The following is a 22,080-nucleotide window of genomic DNA, read 5'->3' as shown; positions in this document are numbered from 1 at the left end:
AGTACAATGATGTCAACTAAAGGAAGTAGTAGTTGTTACCAAGTGTCATTGGTGTACTGTATGTGCGTTAAGTTGCATTTTAAAACAAATCTTATATTGTGTCAGCAATTTACCATTAATTGTAGGGGTGTCAGGTGATTAAAATTTTTAATCGTAATTAATCGCATGACTTCAATAGATTACTCACGATTAATCGCAGATTTTATGTCTGTTCAAAATGTATGTTTTCATATTGTGGGGAAAACGTTTAATAGAAATATGGCTGCATCTTTTAGTCATTGATACAGTAATTTCATAATTCCTAAAATTTAGTTAAAATTAAAATGATGTACTGTAAAAAAAAAAAAAAAAAAAAAGTGTGATATTGATTTGTGTTGAGGTCCTTTTTCTGCCACCAGATGGCATAATTGCATTTGTAAGACATTGGTGACAGCGCAGTGCATTTTTCTTTTTATATTAACACCTGTCTAATCTTTAACATGAAGTAATTTGTGAAATTCTGCACATTTTGAAAATTGTAAAATATAACTTGAGTCCAGTCTCCACAAATATATGTTGATATTATTGATAAATTTTGATCATTGATTTTGGTCATTAAAAAAAATGAGTGGCGTTAAAGGAACTTTAAATTAACTCCAAATTAAGGCACTAATTTTGACACACCTAATTAAGTGTAATTTTATAAGATGAGTTTTAAATATTAAGCTGTGTTGACTGTATCAAATATTAATATAGGATGACATTTAACATTCGTAAATTATCTCATTTTTCAAATTTGTTCTAATTAAGGAAATGCTGCATACATCACACATTTAAGAGTTTTCTCCTAATACCTGGTAATGAAGACAATTTGCATATTTGCAGGGTGAAATTAGCACACTCATGCTATTAAATGTCAGCTGTTCAACTCAATCAATCGTATTTCCTTTCCAACGGACGAGCATAAAACGGCAAATGTATCCTGATCATCCTATAAATACGACGCCGGCTTTTGTGCGTCAGACGCAGTTCGCCGGCCGGTCGTTAGACTCGCTTGAAATCGAGTTTGTGTGACGAGCACACGGCCCGAGCGCGGCCCACATTTGGCTGCAAAGTACACCACAATTCGATTACGCGTGCACGCAAACAAGGTTTGCCAGCGAGTGCCTCGGGACGGGAATGCTTCAAGGAGACATACACTATTATGGAAAATGGACTTTTTCATGTTTGGGTACAAGTAGTTGGGTCTCGGGACCAAGTTCCAAAATGCAAAGAACAACCGTGTCAAAGTCAAAAGGTAAGCAGAGCTGCAGTGTTAGCAGCATTCGTTTTTGATCATAATCTTATGACAATTTTGGACTAAGTTGTGTATGTATGCATCAAATATAAATCACAGTGTCCTTATTGTCCTATTTGTGTGGTAAATAAGTAAAAAAAAAAAAAAAAAAAAAAAAAAAAAAAAAAAAAAAAAAATCAAAGTTAGCAAAGATTGGATGGGGAAAAAAAGCCAGTTGGACTTCTTTCTTCACAGCGCCGTATTGGCTAATCCGAGCTAGCTTCGCGTTTTGATGACCTTTCGCGCCTCATTAAAAGAGTCGCCGCCGCTGTCGCCACCGTCGTCTCGTCAAAGCCGACAAAAAAAAAACGGAGCGACATTGTGACGGCTCCGGCCAAGATGTCAAGACCACGCCGGCTCCTTATTCCGACTTTTCCCCTTTGACGGAGAGAGGAAGAAAAAAAAAAAAAAAAAAGAGTGGCGGATGAATAACAGTGTGGGCCGGAGGTTAATGGCCGTCAATCAAAGCGGCCAAAGTCTCTGTGATGGAAAGAAAGAAGGTGCTTTGCATGGCGGGTCGCTCGAGTCGTACCTGGAATATCATCGCTGGCGTCGAGCCTGCCTGCTTAGCCGCTAATTTGCCGACCTCAGCGAGGAGGCGGATAAAAAAACAACAACATTAGAAGAGCTCATTTAACATTCACTGCCTTTGACAAGTATACTTGTCAATTGTATTTTTTAGAGCGGTGCTAAATGGGGGCGAATCTGAGCATGCTCCACTGTAAATATCAAACTTGGAAACAACTTTACTGATGCCCAACCACCGGTAGATGACATCATTGCCCCATTTTATAGGAAATAAACACAGTTTCAGAGTCCATGGGAGAAATGGCTGTATTTTGGCAAACCTACATTTTTCTGCTGTCAATTATAAAAGAACGGGACGGGACAAAAAGTAGGGAGTCTATTCTGTTATTTGGTAGATTCGGTTTATATATAATTATTGAATGGAATATCACGTGAGTATTGGAAATGTACAAATTTTCTATAATGACTGGCAGTGAATGAGTTTTAAAAGTGACGACTTATGGAAAATTAGCCTCTTAATTACTTGTTTAAGTACAAGTAGTTGGGTCTCCATCACATCATAGCCAAAAGGTAAGCAGAGCTGCAGTGCTACAAATAGTTATCGAGATGTATTTTAGCTTGCAGGGGTGTCGAGATCCGGTCCTCGAGGGTCGCAGTCCTGCAGGTTTTGGATATTTCCCTTCTTCAACACAGCTGATTCATGATCAGCTCATCAGCAAGCTCTGCAGAAGCCTGTCAATTGGAATCAGCTGCACTTCGAGTAGGGAAATCTATAAAATCTGCAGGACTCCGGCCCTCAAGCACCGCAGTTTTCCACCCCTGACAGTCATTGACAAAATTCCATTGAGTGACAAAGTGCTGCCTCCAAAAATGAAAACACGATCTAATCTCACTTCATTTTGACATGCATTTGGTTAATTTAAATAATTACAGATTTTTTTTTAATTAATATAGCTAATTAAAAATCTTACAGTAGCAAAAATAACTATGCTTATGGGCACATTTTGCCTAAATTTGGTTAAATAAATTTTAGATATTTTTAAATTAATTTTTCTCTTTAAAATATTAGTAAAAATAAACATGTTTATGGACATTTTTTAACTTGTTTTTTTTTTTATTAATATTAACTAAAATAAACCAGAATTAAATTAAATTAAATTGTTGAATTGTATTTTTATCTATGAAAATAAACAAATTTACGAATAATGTGAACATATTTGCGGTTTGAGATTTACAAATGTATCTATTTGTGGATTTTTTTTTTAAACTATCACCTTTATATCCATATTTTTTAACCTGATTGCCCATTTGCTTTTTTTATTGTTTTTATAATTTTTTCCCATTATGATAATACGAAACATATTTTCACTATTCTCTGTCATCTTGTCTCTATCCTGTGCCAATTATAATAATAATTATAATATATTAATATAATAATAATATAATAATAATAATATTATAATAATAATATAATTAATATAATTATGTTTTAAAACTCATAAAACTATACGTATAGCGTACATCCATTTTTATTTATGAAATAATTTTGTAACTTGTTCATTGCCATTGTTGGCTATAAATGTTAAAGATCCATTTAAACTGAGAAGGCAGTGAATGAGTTAATTATAATAACATCAATTTTAAATCAAATTTAAACATGCAAATGAATCATTTTATTGTGAAAAAGACTTGTTTCCCCTATGACTGGACTTGGCTGATCCGCCCGTTTTCAATCAAAGCAAACGTGACATTTGATCCCAAAAGCGTTCTCGTCAGAGCAGCCAATGCGAGGTTGCATCCGCTGACGGTTGCAACGAGGGTCTCGCTCCCAAGTCTGGCCCAGGGTCCTTGCAAGAATGAGCAGTAAGCGTTATGGAGCAAAAAATAAAATAAAATAACCACGAGCCGAGTGCAATCAGGCTCCCCTCGTTTGTAATTCTCCCGTTTCCTGCGTCTAACGGCATGCAAATGTAATTTATGCCGCGGCGGCCACCCACCCGGACATTTGCATGTGCAAATTGGAGGGAGGGGTGAGATTGAAGGAGCGGCTCGTACTGTACCCGCAAGACATTCATATTCATCGCTTTATTTTGGAGGTTTGACGTGGCATCGGCCGGCGTTTTATTGAAATGGTAAACACGCTTGGGCGCCGCCGTTCAGCCGCAAAAGTGATCGTGGAAGCGCAAACACGCTTTCAAGTGAACTGATGAAGCGCACGCCACGCTGGGAAGACAATTTCGGACAAAGCCCACTGGGGACCTCCCCCAAGGATGTTGAGATAATTGACACTCTCCTGAGCTGGCTATGACTTTTGCAGGTGAAGAACTTTGTTTATTTTGACGCTCAAAAGTTGTTGTTGGGTCGTGGCGATGTCCTTTGCAACGTGCCAAGAACCAGTAGAGGGCGCTGTTTATTCAGGCCCAATTTGTTTGCCACACAAACAGAAAATTACTCAATTAGAGCTGTCGATACAATTTTGTAATCAGATTAAACACATCTTAGAATTTTAATTATGATTAATCACTTAATTAAAAAGGCTTTTTTTTTTTTTTTATCAAAATTTTCCAACGGCGCCTGTTATGTGTTAATTTTCCGACATTTGTTGTGAGGGCGTCTTCAAAATTTTTGATCCACTGCACACACTCATCCTCTTTTTCTAATCAGTTAATGACTTGCATAATTTAAAATTGTTGATATGCTGGAATCAGTGGATTTGGACAATTAAAAAAAAAAAAAAAAATGGCTCCAATCAATTACTCGATCCAATCAATTGACTCATTCAAACCAAATAACGTATAAATACGTTTTTAATACTTTGTCTTGCACTCCCAAAAACCTATTTATCCGTTTGTATTTTTATTTTATTTTTTATGCTAGTGCATACAGAAGGCTTTGATAGCTTCTGACATGAAGAGGTCGCATAAAACAATGGTAGTTATTACAAAAAATGGCCAACAAGGGGCAGCAGAGTATAAGAGTTCAACCATGGCCATGTTGTAACAAGCTGTTTTCAACAGGTTTGTGAATAATGATGAAACTTCGCTGTATTCTAATGCTAATTACTGCAAAAACGGAAAAAGATACAAAGAAGAGACTCTAATCTTTTTTTTTGGTAGGTTTGATGTTTTTATAGCAATACAACACAATATTCTGTGGACCTTCCAAAATCAGTCAAAATCCAGTAAATCATCCGGGACCGATGGCGGTTTCTTCAGTGAAAATAGCTGGGAGTGAATGAGTTAAAATAATTGTGGATTCATTTGATTATTGATTACTTGTCGATTAATTTTGACAGCTTTAGCGCAGAGCCTCAGCTTTTAAACGAGTGCGTAAACAAGAGTCAATGATTTTGTGCAAAGTTTCTTGTGAATATGAAAGAAGAAATATTATCTCCGAGCGAGCCTCTCCGGGCTGGCAAAGTTAGCGTGTCAACAGCGCGACTGTTCAACTTTACTTTGTTCCACTTGGCTAGCGCATTTGAATGTATTTAGCGCCGTGCCTCAGGCGAAGTTGCTTTTCCGTTCCACTTATTTGCTTGAAACGTGGCACTCTGCCTAAAATGATACACAAAAAGGATTATAAATAATCATTAAGGATTCTTCCTGGGGCTGCGTGAGCGCAGGAAATAGAAAAAGGCCGAGTTAGCGCTTGATGGAGGTCCCAAATACAGATGTGCACCGGCGCTGTCTCCCTTGAGCCGCGTTGACGCGTGATTGATGTCTGCGTTCGAGCGGCTGGCGGGAAAGGTTGACGCCATGACGGATGATGCGTCGGCGCAGGAAGTCGACGTGTGATCGATAGCGTGACAAATTTGGCGGCTGGGCCGGCAAAATTTAGGTCAAAGCGACGATAGCGCCGCCGAGCCGAGCGAGAAGTTTGGCGCCGACTCTGGAGATGAGAGCACCCCTGATTCAAGCGCCCACCTCCCCTGGGACCAACAACAGCTGGCCGAGGCGCGTTTATTACTTCGACATTACGCACGAGCGCTGGCCAATATCATGGCGGGAATCCATCATTTAGGAATGGACAACAAAGGTGTCGTCCTGCCTCAAAATGAGGAAGAGTGTCACACACTCCATTGAGTTTTCTTGCTTGCATTTACATTACACTTTGTTTTGCGTTTTCATCAATCATCTGACACATTTGCAGCAAAAGAAAATCTGACCTTTCAGTAATTACTTAATTTATTATAATTTTTTAATTTTAATTTGATAATTGCATTATTTTAAATTCATTAAATTTAAATTTATTTTATTAATTATTAAAAACAAATATTGATTAAATTATTAATAATTAATAGTAATAATAAAAATTACAAATTATTTAATAATATTAAAACGTATTTTTTATTCTAAAGGTTTCATTTTTTTAATTATTTAAAAAATGTAAATTAATTTAAATTAAATTACATTTTATTTTAATTAAAATAATAATAAAAACTAATTATTAAATTACTAATAAGTAATAGCTATAATTATTTAAAATTATTTAAAAATATTAAAATGTATTTTTTTAATTCTACATTTTTATTTTTTAATTAAAAAATAATTTAAATTAAATTTATTTAATTTTAATTCAATTAAAACAATTTTAAAAACTTAATTAATTAATTACATTACATTACATTAATTTATATGCAAGAGGGAAAAAAAGCGCAAAACAAACACAAAAAGCACCCAGCTGTTATCGTTGCGGCATTTTCGGTCACATTGGCAAGGATGGCAAGCGGCCACATGGAAAATCCACATCACCTTTCCCCGGCGGAGGCATTTGGCTGCGTGGGTGAGGCGGCAGGAGGAGAATGTTTGCGTGTGTGCGTGCATGCGTGACCCACAAAAGTGAGAGCGCTTGGGCAACAAACATGGCACAAGGTATCAATAAGTCGCCGTGTGCCATTTGCGGGAATAATTGTAAATGTAATGATGTATATGACGGATGCGTTATAATAATGGATCGATGGGGACGGGTCTCGAAGAAGCCATCGGCTTCGACCCGTCAGCCCTTCTTTCGGATGTCAATGTTGCAAATGATGTGATGTGATCCATCTAAGCTGTAATGTGTCCGAAAGGAAAAAATGAATAAACTAAACTAATTACGCGGCAGAGCAGCAGAAACATCAAAGCCCATCAAGCGTCGTCTGACCTCCTGTGCAGCAGGTGGCGCTGCAGTGATGATCATCAAGCGTACTGTGGAAAATTGGCCGACTCCCTTTATCGCTTAATCCAGTTACTTGACGGAGAGCACAATATTAAGCTTGGACGAGCCACATGCTGCTTCATTAAAGAAGTTATTATGGTAGCAGGCTGCTCTGGTGAATTGGAATTCCCGGCAGAACAGTACGAAGATTCCAAGATACTGTTTATATGCCTTGCGATGTGCTGCTGTTTTAGTTAGCAAATGAATGAGCAAGCATGTGGAACGGCCCTGATATCACCGACCATTTACACTATCAGGACTCCTGAATTAATTTTTGCATTATGTATTTTTTTTTTATATATATATATTTTAATCATGTAGCTCATTTAAAATAATTTTTTTTAATCTTTTTTGATTGCATAATAGGTTAATTAATTATAATTGCACAAATTGAAAATAACATTTAAAACAATAATAATAACTTGTAGATAACACAAAGGTAAAAATAGCATTTTAATAATATTTAATGCATAAAATGTATTTAAATAATTGATTAATTAATTACCATTTAACTATCCAGTATCTACAATAAAATTATACATTTTATGACAGTAAAAAATACAAATACAAAAGTCAAATTATATTAATATTAAACAATACATTTTACAATAATTGGTTAATTATTTATAAATGGCGTGTGCATACTATTATTTATAGTAAAATTACTCTAAATAAAAAAAATAAAGTGTAAAATTGTAATTATAATTGTTATATATTGGGAAACAATAATAGTAGCTAATAATGGGAATACGAATACTACTACAACTGATGATTATTATTATTATAACGTTCAAATAAATGATGTCACATTTATGTCACATGTCAGTTTTAAAAACCAAATGAGAACACGTCTGCAAACCGCCATACTTGCTAGCATTAGCATTAGCATAGTCCCCCAAAGCCCTTTGCGAAGATGCAATCTGAAAACATCACTTGCTTCCGTGACTTCCGGTCAACGGGGGATCTTGGCCAGCACAAAAAAGGGCAAACGGTGCCGGGGTTGACGCTTTAACCTTTACAGACAAAAAAAAAAAAAAGACCGGCGGCGACCCCAGCCGGGCCCAGAATGCTCACGTTGGTCACGGAACACAACAAAGTCACTTCCAGCACCTCGCTGGTGAATGTTTGCATTGCCTGCTGCCCTTTTCAATTATTAACACGCTTGTTATGTGACAGTTCGCGGACGGCGTGCTGCGCAATAAATATTCGATCGCGTCGCCATCGCACTGCAAATCCTCGCAGCAATGAACATTTGGTTAAACGAGCGGCTTGTAATCACGAACCCCGCCGGAGACGATTGAAATCCGCCGGATTAATAACGCCGGTTGGCAGTCAAAAGGTTAATAGTCCCTCGCCGTTACGTGCGTGTACGGCTTTGCCATCCATATCCACTTGAATCGTTCAAAGAGGAGAGACGGCGGGCCGGGCCGGCGCACGTCTCCCATCAAGGCCGATTAGGCGGACGGCGTGGGATGTTTGGTGGGGATGCGCCCGTGTGCCCGTTTGGGCTTTATTAGGCATGCTTGTTTGGCCCTGGCCTCTGTTTGGAGCACGCCTGCTTGTTGTTCAATACACGGCATTAGCGCTAAGTGAGGGGAATGGATGCAGACAGACTGCGCGCACACACACTCAACACACACAAGTCAGAGTTGCTCACGGTCAAACGTTTGGTTAACGTCAATGGGCGAAAACGCCACTCGGCATGACGTGATTTGTTTAGCCGATGCCGGGTTCTGGATCCATACGGTCGGATCGGTGGCGCTAATTGGCCCAAAACACGAGTGTGTGGAAGCTAGGCCATGGAAATCAGCCAATTTCATTCACTGTATTGGTCTGAAAATGGTCGTCATCTCTCACATATTCGTCTCTCACATATTTGCTTCAAACTCGCTGTATGGCAAAGTGTCGTTTCAGTGTTTCAAGTGAAGAATTAGAGCGATAACGATATTTTGTACAAGCCCTACTTGATAAATAATTAATGATAGACCAATATGTTTTTTTTTCCAAGGCCAATACTAATACTGATTATTAATAGTCAAGGAGACCGATAACCGATATTTCAAGCCGATATTTATTCGCAGTGAAAGAGAAAATATTGGCGAGCTTTGTTTGAAAATTATAACAAAACTGGCTAAATTAAAAATTAAGCAAGTAAATAGCTCCCTGAAGTTCTATTTATTGTAAATAAAGTTTTCCAAAATTTAATTTCAACAGATTTTTATTTTATTTTTTTATTATTATTTTTTTAAATTTTCAAAAATAAGTGGACGGAGTTCCCAAGCATCAGCATCATTTTCTATAAAGTGGAAATTTATATAAATCCATAAATGAAAAGTTACCTGTATCTCACTGAGCGACAAATGCATGTGAATGTACCCAACTTGTTTTTGTTTTTTTTTCATCAGGGTTCGTAAAAGCTTTCAAAAGATCTTTGCAGACAGTGAAAAAAATTGTCTAAATACGTTTGAAATGTCTTTGTCCTGATGAAAACCCCAAATTTGCTACATTTGCAAACATTCACCGCTCAGTGAGATACCAAAAAAAAGGCCGATGCCAATATTTGTCAAAATGCCAAATATCGGCACCGATAATCAGTCTATCCCTATAAATAATTAACATTTTCTTCCTCCTTTAGCCACAAATGTGAGCATCTTATTGTGGGAATGATGAAAACCGTCTATACTTTACTATACTAGTAATTTATGCTGACTTCTGACTTAGAATTGATAGATGGGTTTTTATTTGTCATTTAACTACAAGTTACTACTTCATAATTATTAGTAATACTACTACTATTACTAATAATTAATAGTTAATTACTATGTAATGTTCATATAATTTATCCTTCAATTTCCTTCATAAACATTCAGCTTAGCATTCAGCTTTCAGCATTCCCACGCAATTTCTCCAGAAATTGCACTCAGTCTAGTTCAAAAGTGATCTTCTCATTTGCTTACAGCTGAGAAAGGTGCTTTTACTCTGCGCTTATCATTCCATCCTCATCCCTGCGCCTCAAGGTGACCTTGAAACCTCAGGAAAATCTATGCCGCTCGTCTGAGTGCCTCAATTCCCCGCGACCACAGATAACACGTGTACGCCGCGCCGCTAAACGGGGAAGATGGATGCGCTCACGTATGGATTCCGGCCGGGGCCGGAGGAGGCTTATCGCATGGCGAAGGCACCCGAGCGACTTACACGCCAGCCGAGTGGAATTCGCCGAGGAAATATTTAACCTGACGTACTGCTCAGGTTCCATGTGAGCCTAAATACTAAAAACAACTGCTAAGGGGGCTTTGGGGGATGGTGCAAGGTGGTCTTTAGTGCTCCTTCACTGCTGACAGACTACAGCGTCTTTGTTCTCCACGGCCCATCAATCTCCGTTCAGTCGCGTGAGGGGATAAAAAGCCAATCCAAGCCAGCGCTTGCTCGCTCGCTCGTTCATCACCACTCGCAAGCCACATCTTCCACTCAGCTCGCAAATCCAATTGAGCTCTGGACTGTCGCTAGCAGTCCTGTTAAGACATCCGCCGTCTGGTTTTCAGAAGCCGTCAAGACGCTACCACTTCGATCAAGTTGATAAAATTCACCAGAGTTCCGTTAGCTAGGGTTGACAACTTTCTCATCCCGAAATAAGGGACAGGTGCACGGCGCGGTGTCATGGTGGTGTGAGCATGATGTGTGAAATCAGTGTATATTCTGATTAGATTCGAAGTGCAAAAAGTTTGTACAATATCTTTAATCCTTCCTGCAGGCCATCATTATGTAACCTCATACAAAACCTCAAAGAAAAGAAAAAAACAGGTGCAAAAAAAAAAAAAAAAAAAGAAATCCAAAAGAGGAGCGTGACTCACCAAATTTACGTTTTCCATGGAGACTTTTCTTTCTTACAGGTTTATCCATTCTCTCTTCCTAACCGACCGGCCAACACTACACATCATTATTATTATTACAGTATTATTTTCTTGCCACTTACACAGTATACGCCGCTACCACAAATGCATGTGACGATGCCTGATGCCTGTGATTGGCTGACAGGTGCCGTGCTTCGTGCCATTGCCGTTTTAGCTGATCTAGGACCTGTAGAGTGTGGCTGATTGTGAAACTTGCCAGCAAGCTAAATTCTCGCAGTATTTGTTAGTACAGAATACATCTTGTATTACTCCCGCTGATACATTCGCAGCCGACGTATTAAGATGGGTGTTTAGAGTGTAGGCGACATGAAGTTGTGACGAAACCAGGAAGTGCCTCTCTCTCTCTCTCTCTCTCTCTCTCTCTCTCTAGTTGCCTCTGTTACCTTGCAAGATCTCCACATAACGTCACACCCAGCGACTCATTTTATTGGCTACGAGCAACTTCCTTGTCACTTGTCAACCTACGGGAGCTGCCGTGGTCCAAAAATGGCAAAGATGCAGTTTGCTGCATTACGTGTAAGAATTGAGAATTATTTTACGGGACTTTTGAAGTCCCGTACGGGACATAACAATTTAGCCCAAAATACGGGGCGTCCTGACTACTACGGGACAGTGAGCAGAAGCTAAATGTGACAAAACCGCATCAAAAACGGCAACAAAACTGTTGACTGCTGAATACTGCTCGACAACAATTGCTGTTTTTTGCATCAGGAAGACCACTTTCGGATTTGACGCTTATGCTAACTAGCACAACAAGAAGGATCTTTTTTCTTTACTTTTTCAAGGATCCATATCAAGATGCGACATGCCTGATTCATCATTCGTCTCCTTTTACTTATTAAATACAAGTTAGCAAGCTACGACAATCTTCTGAAAATGGCCCAATGGAGATCCTGACGTTGACATCACGCAACCCAAAATGGCCGTTAGCATGATAGAAAATGCATCTGCCACTTTGAGTAAATGGCCACACTTGAACAATGATTGACAGCTGTTGTGGACCAGCTGCCAAGACAAGAAGAGGCAAAAAAGGATCAAGCACGCTCCAGGCTACCAAAAGAAGAATCAATACGGAGCCGATATTGCACTTTGTACATGGTGGCTGAATCAGCAGATACCAAATGTTAGCACACGCAAAATGTGGGGGAAATAATCTGTTTCATTCATTTGTGCTACTACTGTTGAATAGATATTACACAGTTGAATTTAATAACTGACCAACACCATAAAGAAGACTTTTGATGGCATAAATGACGGCGGACGCGGCCAATTTAGCAGCTAAGTGGCTAACGTACCTAACACATCTATACTTCATGTATATCATGTCTTTTTCATCAAAGTGACTCTCACTGTTCTTAGCCAGAAAGTTGTGGGATAAACACTAGTTTTTGCCCTCAACAACATTGGAGCCCATGAACGTTGCGCCAATCATTTCCTGCCACATGGGGGTCATGTTCAGAGAAAGTCACATGACGACAGGATCTCTATTGCGACATTGTCGCTAACGATGATCCGGAGCGATGATCCTGTGGTGTTGGCAGCCATTTTTAAGATCCGGACCGACATTCAGAAACCTCAAACCTGTTATGGCAACAAATCCTCCACAGGAAGATTGTGACGCCGGTCAAGCTCATTACCGCCGTGGTCGCGCCTTCAAAAGGTGCGAGTCATTTATGATTTCACATTTTCCGCCTAATGAATATTCGGCGAAGCGGACCCTCACCGACCTCGGCGGAACATCATTTTACGGCGGATTGCACGAAAACGGGACCCTTTTATTAGTTTTTTTTTTTTTTACCCGGGTGCGATTTCACAGTACGTTGTCTCGTGCTCCATTTGGGAGTCGGCGTTTTTCCTCTCGCAGACGAGCGCGAGTGCGATTATCTTTTGTTTGTCAGCAGAGAGAGTCGTCATGGAAATTCAGCCTTTAAAAGGGAAGCAAGAGCGTCTTTTGGGCTCGTGTGCTGATTCATGCGTGCGCATTTTGGGCTGGAAATGTACAAATGTGTGATGGGAGAAAACGAGCGATAGTGTGAAGGCCTCCGTGGGGGGGGGGGAATTTTTTTTTAAAAAACACGCTTGAAAATGCACGCCCTTGAAATTCAGCCAGCCGCAGCGCGCGTGTGTGTGCAAAAATGGAAATGTTGACATTTTTCCGGGGCCACGGGGTTTTTAGCGTGCAGCTTTCCGAGCCCGTTTTTGATGTCACCACCTCCCCTCCCGTCCTATTATTCGCCGATTCATAATTGATGACTACATTATAATTGTTTCTATAATTGACTCAACATTGTGCGGGCGAGCAGCTTTTGTTCTCCGCCGAGCGACTGCACACGCCAGATAAAAATGAGCGCCGAGATGACACCAGACTGACGACGTCTCTCTCTTTTTTTTTTTTTTATATTTCTCCCCGCGCGTCATGAATCCACGTCCCTTTGCGGCGACATTTTTGATAGCGCTGCAGTTTGGCGCGGCGGATTTTAACTTTTCATTCTGCCGGGATGCGCCGTGCCGGCCGGGCTGACTCAATTTGTCAGCGTCAGCACTTTGAAGGATGCGTGACGCAGGTGCGGAGGATTTAGGAAGTTTATGGTAGAATAGGAGGTTGTGTTTTTTTTTCTGGCTAAATTTAGACTTGGATTTGGGAATTAGTCTTTCACTTGTATAGCACTTTTCCACTTTGCATTCAGCCAGGACTGAACTGGCAGTTTGACTTCCCGATTCCTGACCACATAGCTCTACCACTGATGTTTATTGGCTCAGTTTGCGCTCTATATTTTAAATGGATGAATGGCCTACTCCTTCTAAATTGTGGGTTGGTCTCTTGAGGTAAAATGGAGGAATAATAATAATTGAATAGCACCACATCGGCCCCAAAGGATACCGGCCCACTGGGTATCTACCCTGTATGCCAGATGGCCAGTCCAGCCCAGCATTCACCTACCTACTGGGGGTTCAGTATCTTGCTCAGCGACACTTTGACATGGTCATAATGATCAGGGATTGAACCCACAATCTCTGGTTTGGGAGACGACAACCCTACCTATGAGCCATGCCACCCTCAAGCAATCCACACTTTCTATCTCCAAAAAACGAACATCAGTTTCAAGATTCCGACTTGTTTTCCGAAAAAAAGTTTTAAAAAAAATCCTTTAACGGCATACTTGACTCATTGCACAATTTTCAGTAGTTAAAAGTTAATATTTTGTCCAGAATGAATTTGATAACTTCATTATTTTTCATGTACAATGAATACCTTTTAAAAGTAATTTTTCTACTTGCTGTCGACTGATGATGACATCACCTGTGCTGAGGCCAAACATGGTTCACCTGTTTTCTGGGTTTGGTCAGTAAACTGAGCCATGATTGGTCGTTACCTACTTCCTCAGCACAGGTGATGTCATCATCAGTCGACAGCAAATAGAAAAATTACTTTTTAAAGGTAATAATTGTACGTGAAAAATAATGACGTTGCAACATCAATTATCGACCAAATATTAACTTTTTACTGCTGATAATGGCTCAATTAGTCAAGTATCCCTTTACAAATACTTTTAAAAACAAACAAAAGTTTAAATCCCTAAAAATAAATGAGACTTTAATATTCTTAAAATAAAAATGTGTTTTTTCATTGAAAAACATGCATATTTTTTCTCAAATTAATCAAAATTCTCAAAATGATGAACTATTTATTTAAAATAAATGCTTTTGCGTGGCAAAAAAAAATCCTCCTAAAATTGGACATTAATTTTCTTCTATTATGGCTTATTTTTACTCTTGTACAATTACTTTTTCCAGAAAAAAATCAAAACACATAAAATGTCTTCGATTTCATAAAATTTAAACCTATTTTCTCCCAAAACTCTCAATTTTTACACAATATTCTCGTAAGATTTTTGTTTTGTTGTGTTCCATTAGATTCTGACTTTGATCTCATATGTACTTATTCGCATCAAAAACATTTTTCCCATCACCACTACATTTTTTTTTTTTTTTTTTACTTGGATCAACTATCTGTTCTAAAAACAAACACATCAAACTGGGATGAGTGAAAACTATACATCTCGGGAATCGTTGACTTTCGTAGATGCTAATAATGCTATTACCGCTAATTAGCATTTTAAACACGGTAATACTAGCTCATTTGAAATGTTATTGCCAAAATTGTTTTGGGTGTGAGGTTGTCTTCCCCTCCAGAACCATGTGTACTCAACGTCGCGTTTGGCCTCTTGGCCTGGCCGTGTCAATCTAACAAAAAAAAAAAAAAAACACACGAGGGAAAAAAAGTCTGGCGAGTGGTGGAAGACGGCGGGTAAACAGCCGCTTGCCCAAGACGCCGTTGTGACTCAACGGCCGTGTTTACCATTGATCTGCGCCACATGCTTTACCCGCGCCGTGCTTCCATGGCGTTCCCCAGAACAGTCCAATTGGACGTTTACGTGCTGATGTTTGAAGGCTTGGCAGGTAACGCGCGCAAACGAAGCACTTCGGGCGTTCCCCCGTCGAGCGTCTGGAAAGTGATGAGCGATATCGATTTTTTTCCTGGCTTATCTTTTCCGGCTCGATTGAAGCCCGACGGGAGACGGAGGCCGACTTGTTGACCTTGTAAGACTTCCAGGTAAGCGGTACACCTGACAAGGTTCGCACCCAGCCACGTACGCTTTACCACAAAGTCTTCAAAAGCCAAATCTTCTTTTCAAAAGGTTTTTATCCCGACTTTACGCTACGGGCACACAGACAGTGATAGCTATAGATTCAAAAAAAGTGAAAAAAAGGAAATATGTATTTATTAAGGGTGTCAAAGTGTGCTAATTTTGAGTTAATGTAAAGTTCCTTTAACAACACATTTAAAAAAAAAAAAATTAATGAGCACCCCTTACTTGGAAAACCTGTACTGGGGGAATTCCAGTCACATCACATCCATGTCAAAATTTAACAGTAATAAATGTAATAATAATGCATATATTTGTGGAGACTGGGCTCAAGTTGTAGTTTATTTCATGTAGCTCTTAATTTAAAAAGAAAATATACTGTCTTACAAATGCAATTATGCCATCTAGTGGCAGAAAAATGACAACACAAAAAAAACTTTTTTTATAGTACAGTACGTTTACAATTTTAACAACATGATGAATTATAATGAAATTTGTATCAATGACTAAAAGATGCAGACATATTTCTATTAGTTTAACTTTTTTTCCACTTTTATGTTAACAAGAGTATGAAAAATTAGGGGGAAAAAATACCATCCACCCTGCTCGTTACCAATAAGCAAAGCACATTTTTGATCAAAGACAAGCGTGCACTTCGGATCTTCGGATGGATGTGAGCGCCTCGTGGTCCCTGACATTCACGCTGCCCTTCATGCCGCTCCTTCCGCACCTTTCCCCAGGATTTGGCAGCACCAAGGGTTGTTATTGTTTTTGTTTTGTTTTTTACACCTCGTAAAACAGCAGCTAGGCCAAAGCTGTTTTTCTTCACCAAAGTAGTTTTTTTCAATTTTGTTTTCATCAAAAAATATTATAATATAAATCTTATATTTATTTCATATAAAATATTTCTCAAATAAAGGTTTTTAAACTATTAATGAATGATTTTTTTTTTTTACAATTTCAGAAAAAAATATGCTCTTTGAAGAAGTGTTCCCCCAAAAAAAAATTACAATTAAAAAATATTTTTCTTTAAAAACAAATTGTGAATCCCCCCCACACACACACACAAAAAATCAGACTTAAATAGGAGTCTTAAATTCCTAAAAAAAATAAAAATAAAAAATATCAACCAAAATCTGACCTTTTATCAACAGAAAAATGTCCAGATTTTTTTTTATCATTTTAAAATATATAAAATTTTAAAATAGCAACTTCCGAATGTGGCACAAATTCCGATAAAAATTTAGCGTTTTCTTGTCCAGCAATTATGCAAGATATCTCATGTGAGTTGATATTTCATCTGAATATGGCTAATTACACTCATTTGCCTGCCTCATCATTAATATTCACGTGCTTTTACTTTAGATTTTGACTTCCCAAATATTCACAAAAATGAAAACGATGGCAGCTTTTCTTTTTAAAAACAAAACAAAACAGTGTAATCAATTCATTGGGCTAATGAACGCCTCCTGTGACTTGACATTTCCTGGAAATTCTTGTCAAGAACGCTGGTTGGTGTGCGGCTTCATTAATTTAAGGCGACGAGTCGCGCGAGGAGATTCGTGCTTATCTGGCAATCAGCCAAAAGCCCCAAGCTGATGCAAAGTCACTCAGCTCAGCTCATTTGCATACGCAATTAGCGTTAGCTTCCGGGGACAGGCGTGATTGACAGCAGGCCGCCTCTGATTGGGCCGCTCCCGCGTGGAGTGGCGTCGCTCGTTCGTTCTTACTTCTTCAATCAGCAACATCCACGACGTACCACCTCAATCAAATCATCAGCCAGTCACATGACACCATGGATTCTTTTCCCTCAAAAATTTCCTTGAAGATAATTTTGTTTATAAAGTTGCAGGAAATTGAATTTCAAATCGCTACTGCCACTTGTGGCCGAAAAATGAAACTGCACACACTCCATGCATGCATGACGTCACATCTGCAGACTTAGGACGGGAAATTCAAACCCTAAAATATTAATCTAATAATTAGAAGATGTTTGAGTCATAAATGGTCAAATAAAAAGTTTATTGTAAAGATATTTTTAGGCAAATTCCTACATTGAACAATATTTGTTTTTCTTACATACAAAATAGATGTTAGGTTTATTATTATTATTATTATTATTATTATTATTATATTTTTTACATGATTTCCTCAAAATAAATAAATACATTTTTTAAACAATTTAAAAAAATTATCATAAAACTATTCTCATAAAATTAAGCCTTTCATCATCGAAAACATTTTATTTACTATATCAAAACAAAACACATGAAAAACAAAATAAAATCTGGAGAGAAAAAAAAACACCTGCAATCATTGATTTTTATTTCTGAAAAAAATATGATTCTCTGCTTGAAACAAAACAAACAAAAAACACATTGTCAATAGATTCCGACTGTTTTCTCGACAAAAAATAAAACTAAAAACCTCAACAATTTCTCCCCTCACGCCCGCACAAAATCTGATAAAAGAAATCATGAAAACTACAGCTTAATTTTCCTGGCATTAACTTTAATGTTGGCAAAAACATGACATTTACAGGAAAAATAATATTTTTTTCATACAAAAACAAAATTTTATTCTCTTAAAGATGCATTCTGGAGTTCAAATTGTTTATGTTACATTACACAGAGGCTGCAGTTAGGCCTTAGGCCAGAGATGGCAATAGCGAGTAGTGACCATGTCCACAATGTTCCTTTAAGATAAGTATTTTTCTTTAAGAAATGATCATTATTTATTTTTTTAATATTTATTTTTTTCCCACAAAAAAATACTAATTTATTCTCCAATGTAAATGTATTTTTTCCTCAACATTTTTACTTCTTTATTTTTAAACATTTGAAAAATAAATCTCATTAATTCCTGAAAAAAATTTGACTTTCTCAACTTGAACAAGTCCAAAATCCTCCTTTAACAATCCGACTTTAGGGCAGGCACACAATTGACGGGCTTTTGTTTGACGATGCGATCTCGTGAAACCTCCCGTCCACCGTTGTCGTGACAGCGCAATCGCCGATTAAAAAAAATGGAGAGCAATCTCTTCCTGGAGGCGTCAAGGTAATAAGTTCATTTAGGAGATAAGAAAAGACGGCGAATTTAGCGCGGTTATCGGTGCGCCGGCTCCTTAGCGCAACAGTAAATAAGGCGTCGTGAAAATGGCAAGTTGCGCCCGAGGCTCGGCAGCAGACGCAATTCAAGTGTCTGCGGTGAAGAATCGGTGCCAGATGCCTGATATCAAACGCAAGCAGACGCCTGCTTATTATCCGCAAGTGCCGCACTAATGAGTGTTTTGCCATCAAACTGGGAGGACATGTTTTGGAAGAAAACACCTCTGGCTGCCCCTAAAAAAAAATTAAAAAAAAATAAAAAAACGGGCTGAGGAGCGTCCAACAGCGTCTCCGGATTATTTATGCGAGGGCTGAACAATCCCGACCTGGCTGCAGGACACGGTGGGTTGAAAACTGAGGGAGGGCGTGGCACGACACTAGGCGGCTGGCATGACAACCTACAGCCCAGCGGGAGACTTGGTTGCCATGGCGACAAACAAGGATGTTCACATCAGAGGCAAGTTTCAGCGCCGACCGGCACACTCGCGCACAAGCCATCACACCAGTTCCGTTTGGAACAAAATCAATACAGAAAAAGAAATGCATTTGACATAATGACATGTTTCATGCATATACATGTCTGTTGTAAGATATTTACATGCCATTGAATGCATCTGGACCTCGAATGCGCCCCATGGCTCAGTGACGCCTTCCATCTCGTAATAAGTGGGCCACAAAGCACAGAGAACGTCGCCGCGTATGAATCAGGATATTAAAGAAATGCGGTGGGGCCACAAGCAATTTCCTCTTGAAGGGAGATGTGCAAATGACAGCTGCTAAGAAAGCGGCGCCATAGGCACTACTTATGTGGGCATGAGACGCATTATTCATTTGAAGCAGGGAATTTCGAGGAAGTGCGCAAGGAGCAACTGCGATGGGCCCGAGTGGAAATTTACACAGATACAAACACAAAACTTGAAAATATTGTCTGGTGAAATGAAGAATAAGAAAAATGCCTAAAATGTTCAAACTCTGTTCTTGTTTTCTCATCAAACTGTCAATTATTCCTTTCATATATTTTTTTCATAAATTTCTCTTGTGAGAATTTTATTCTCATACAATTGCCAAAATATTCTTGTATTTTTTATTCTTTTGTTTTTATTCTTCAACTTATTCTTTTTTTAATCTTCCATTTTTTTCTTTTCTTATAACATTACCAATTTATTATTCTTATATATATATATATATATATATATATATATATATTAGCAGAAATTTAGAATGTTGGATTTTTTTTATGTTACTTGTAAAATTGCAGCATTCATTTATCATCAAATTACTACTTCATACACTCAAAATGAATATTTTCCTTGTAAAAATGAAGCTTTTTTTTAAAACAATTATTCTCTCTCAAAATTCCAAATTGAAAATTCTCATGATAATGTAACAATTTTATGAATTATTCTTGCAATTTTTTCCACCTCAATTTGAATTTGAACAATTCAGTTAATGGTATGCCATTATATTGTTTATATATTGATAAAATTGTTTAAGATAGCAATACTGTAACTTGCAGGAAGTACTGTATATTTGTGTGTTATAGATTAGAGATGGGGGTGGGATTGTATAAGTTTTCTTCTTCTTCTTCAAAATCAATCATACATTTTTCTAATTTTTTCTCTTATTTTTTTTCTGTTCATATTATGAAACTACAGTATGAATTGTTGCTCAGGTGTTCAATTGTACGTTATTGCCTGAAATAAAAGAAAATTAGGATATTTTTTTTCTTTAATTGTAAATGTGTGACAGGTGAATTTTGACAACTTTTTTTCTTTTCCTTTGTTGAGCAAATTAATTTTGATAAATGATTTTAATTGTTTTGAAGCAATAGCTACTCATTCTGAGCAATCTTGCCAAGTTCAATTATTCAGTTCCACTGGCAGACAACTTTGCATCTGTGATTTATTGGAGTTTTTGCATCGTAGTCACCCTGCCGTGCACGAAAGGGAGCGCAGCACCCGAGAACGAAAACATGAGCGCAGGCTGGGCGGGGGCGGGGCATTTGGCCTCTCGACTCTCTTGTGCCTTTTGCGGCTGTCACCTGGTAACGCTCGGACACCAGGGAGCTTCCTGGTTAATGTATTCCCGGGGATGGCGGTAAACAGCTGCACCTGCTCGCCCGCCCCGCCCTCCGCCTCCTCCTCCTACTCTTCATCATCATCATCATCACCTTTTTGCTTCCTGCCGTGATGTTGGTTAATGCCAAGAGGAGCAATAAGTCGGATAACGATGGTTAGAATTGGATGTCGTGTTACGGGTGAAGTCTTTAGTTACTCGTGCCACATTTGGCTTTATGGAAAATACAAATAGCATCAAGTATATTGAATAAATGAATTCATACGAAAAAATTTGGTTTACAAATAGAAATACTAGTGAGGAAACGTTAAAAGAGTGCTATAACAACAATCATAATATTTTATACTGGATATCAAATGTACTAGATGTATCAGTATTCTGTCTCTCTATTTCTCAAAAAGTGACTACTACTAAAAAGTCAAAAACATTTCAACCTGCCAAATGTTTTTTAATAAGAAATTAGCACTCAAAATTGCCACAGTTTTATGCTTCAATGTGTAAAATTTGTGTATGATATTCTGGAGTGCCACCAGGGGGCGGTAGACATGCTACATTCATAATCATTCTTTGCAGAGGATAAAGAACATGGCTTTTTTTTTTTTGTTGGTCTGCATGTGTTGCTACCACCAAATTGATGCTATTTTTATTTATTTTTTTGGTCTATGGCATGTTAGATTGTGTATTAGGATTAAGCTAGTGGAGTTTTATACAATTTTAAGATGGTAGAACAATTGGCATACTACACGCTTAAAACTTAATTTCCTAACCATATGTATTTATATTTTAAACCGTATTAGGTTATTTTTAACCCAGCAGTTTTAAGGGCGTAGAGGGGCAAAACAACACACTAGTGCTTCATTCTACTTGCATGCTTACTAGTACAAAGAGCGTACTAGTACTTGAGTTGGCTATAAAAGAAATGGAATAAGCCGTTGATTTCTTACAAAAATAAATACAGAAGTAAATAAAAGAAGGCAATTTGATGGGATTGAGCAGATGAAAGACGCTTCCCCTCCTCCATCCACCCACACAGCAACACAGTGGTCTCCCCTCGCAACCGGAGACCAGCGCGCACTCATTAAACAACACCAGCCACAAAACAAGCCGCCAGAGATGGAACCTCCCGGAAGTTAACACACGGAGAGAATTTCAAAGGAAAAAACTACGGAGCGGTCGGCGCGCTTACCTGGCAGACGACGGCGAGCGCACCTTACTGCTGGGGAGGCGGAGGCATCTGGAGTTGGAGACGATGCGAAGCGCAGAGAGAGAGTGCACGAGAGAGGGAGGGGGACTCGGGG

General features: G+C 38.4%; 1 protein-coding gene across 2 annotated transcripts in view; it reads right to left on the bottom strand.

The window, feature by feature from the left end:
- syt1a (synaptotagmin Ia) overlaps nucleotides 1-22,080 on the bottom strand; it is a 90,313-nt gene extending 68,233 nt beyond the window's left edge. For both annotated transcript variants that reach the window (XM_077499704.1, XM_077499705.1), the window contains exon 1: nucleotides 21,969-22,080. The gene's annotated coding sequence lies outside the window, so the exon portion shown is untranslated. The remainder of the gene's footprint in view (nucleotides 1-21,968) is intronic.

This window comes from Festucalex cinctus, chromosome 16 (assembly GCF_051991245.1).
Source record: "Festucalex cinctus isolate MCC-2025b chromosome 16, RoL_Fcin_1.0, whole genome shotgun sequence".
NCBI classification, from domain to species: domain Eukaryota; kingdom Metazoa; phylum Chordata; class Actinopteri; order Syngnathiformes; family Syngnathidae; genus Festucalex; species Festucalex cinctus.
The sequence above is the reverse complement of the archived record's forward strand: the minus strand, read 5'-3'. Positions and strand labels throughout refer to the sequence as shown.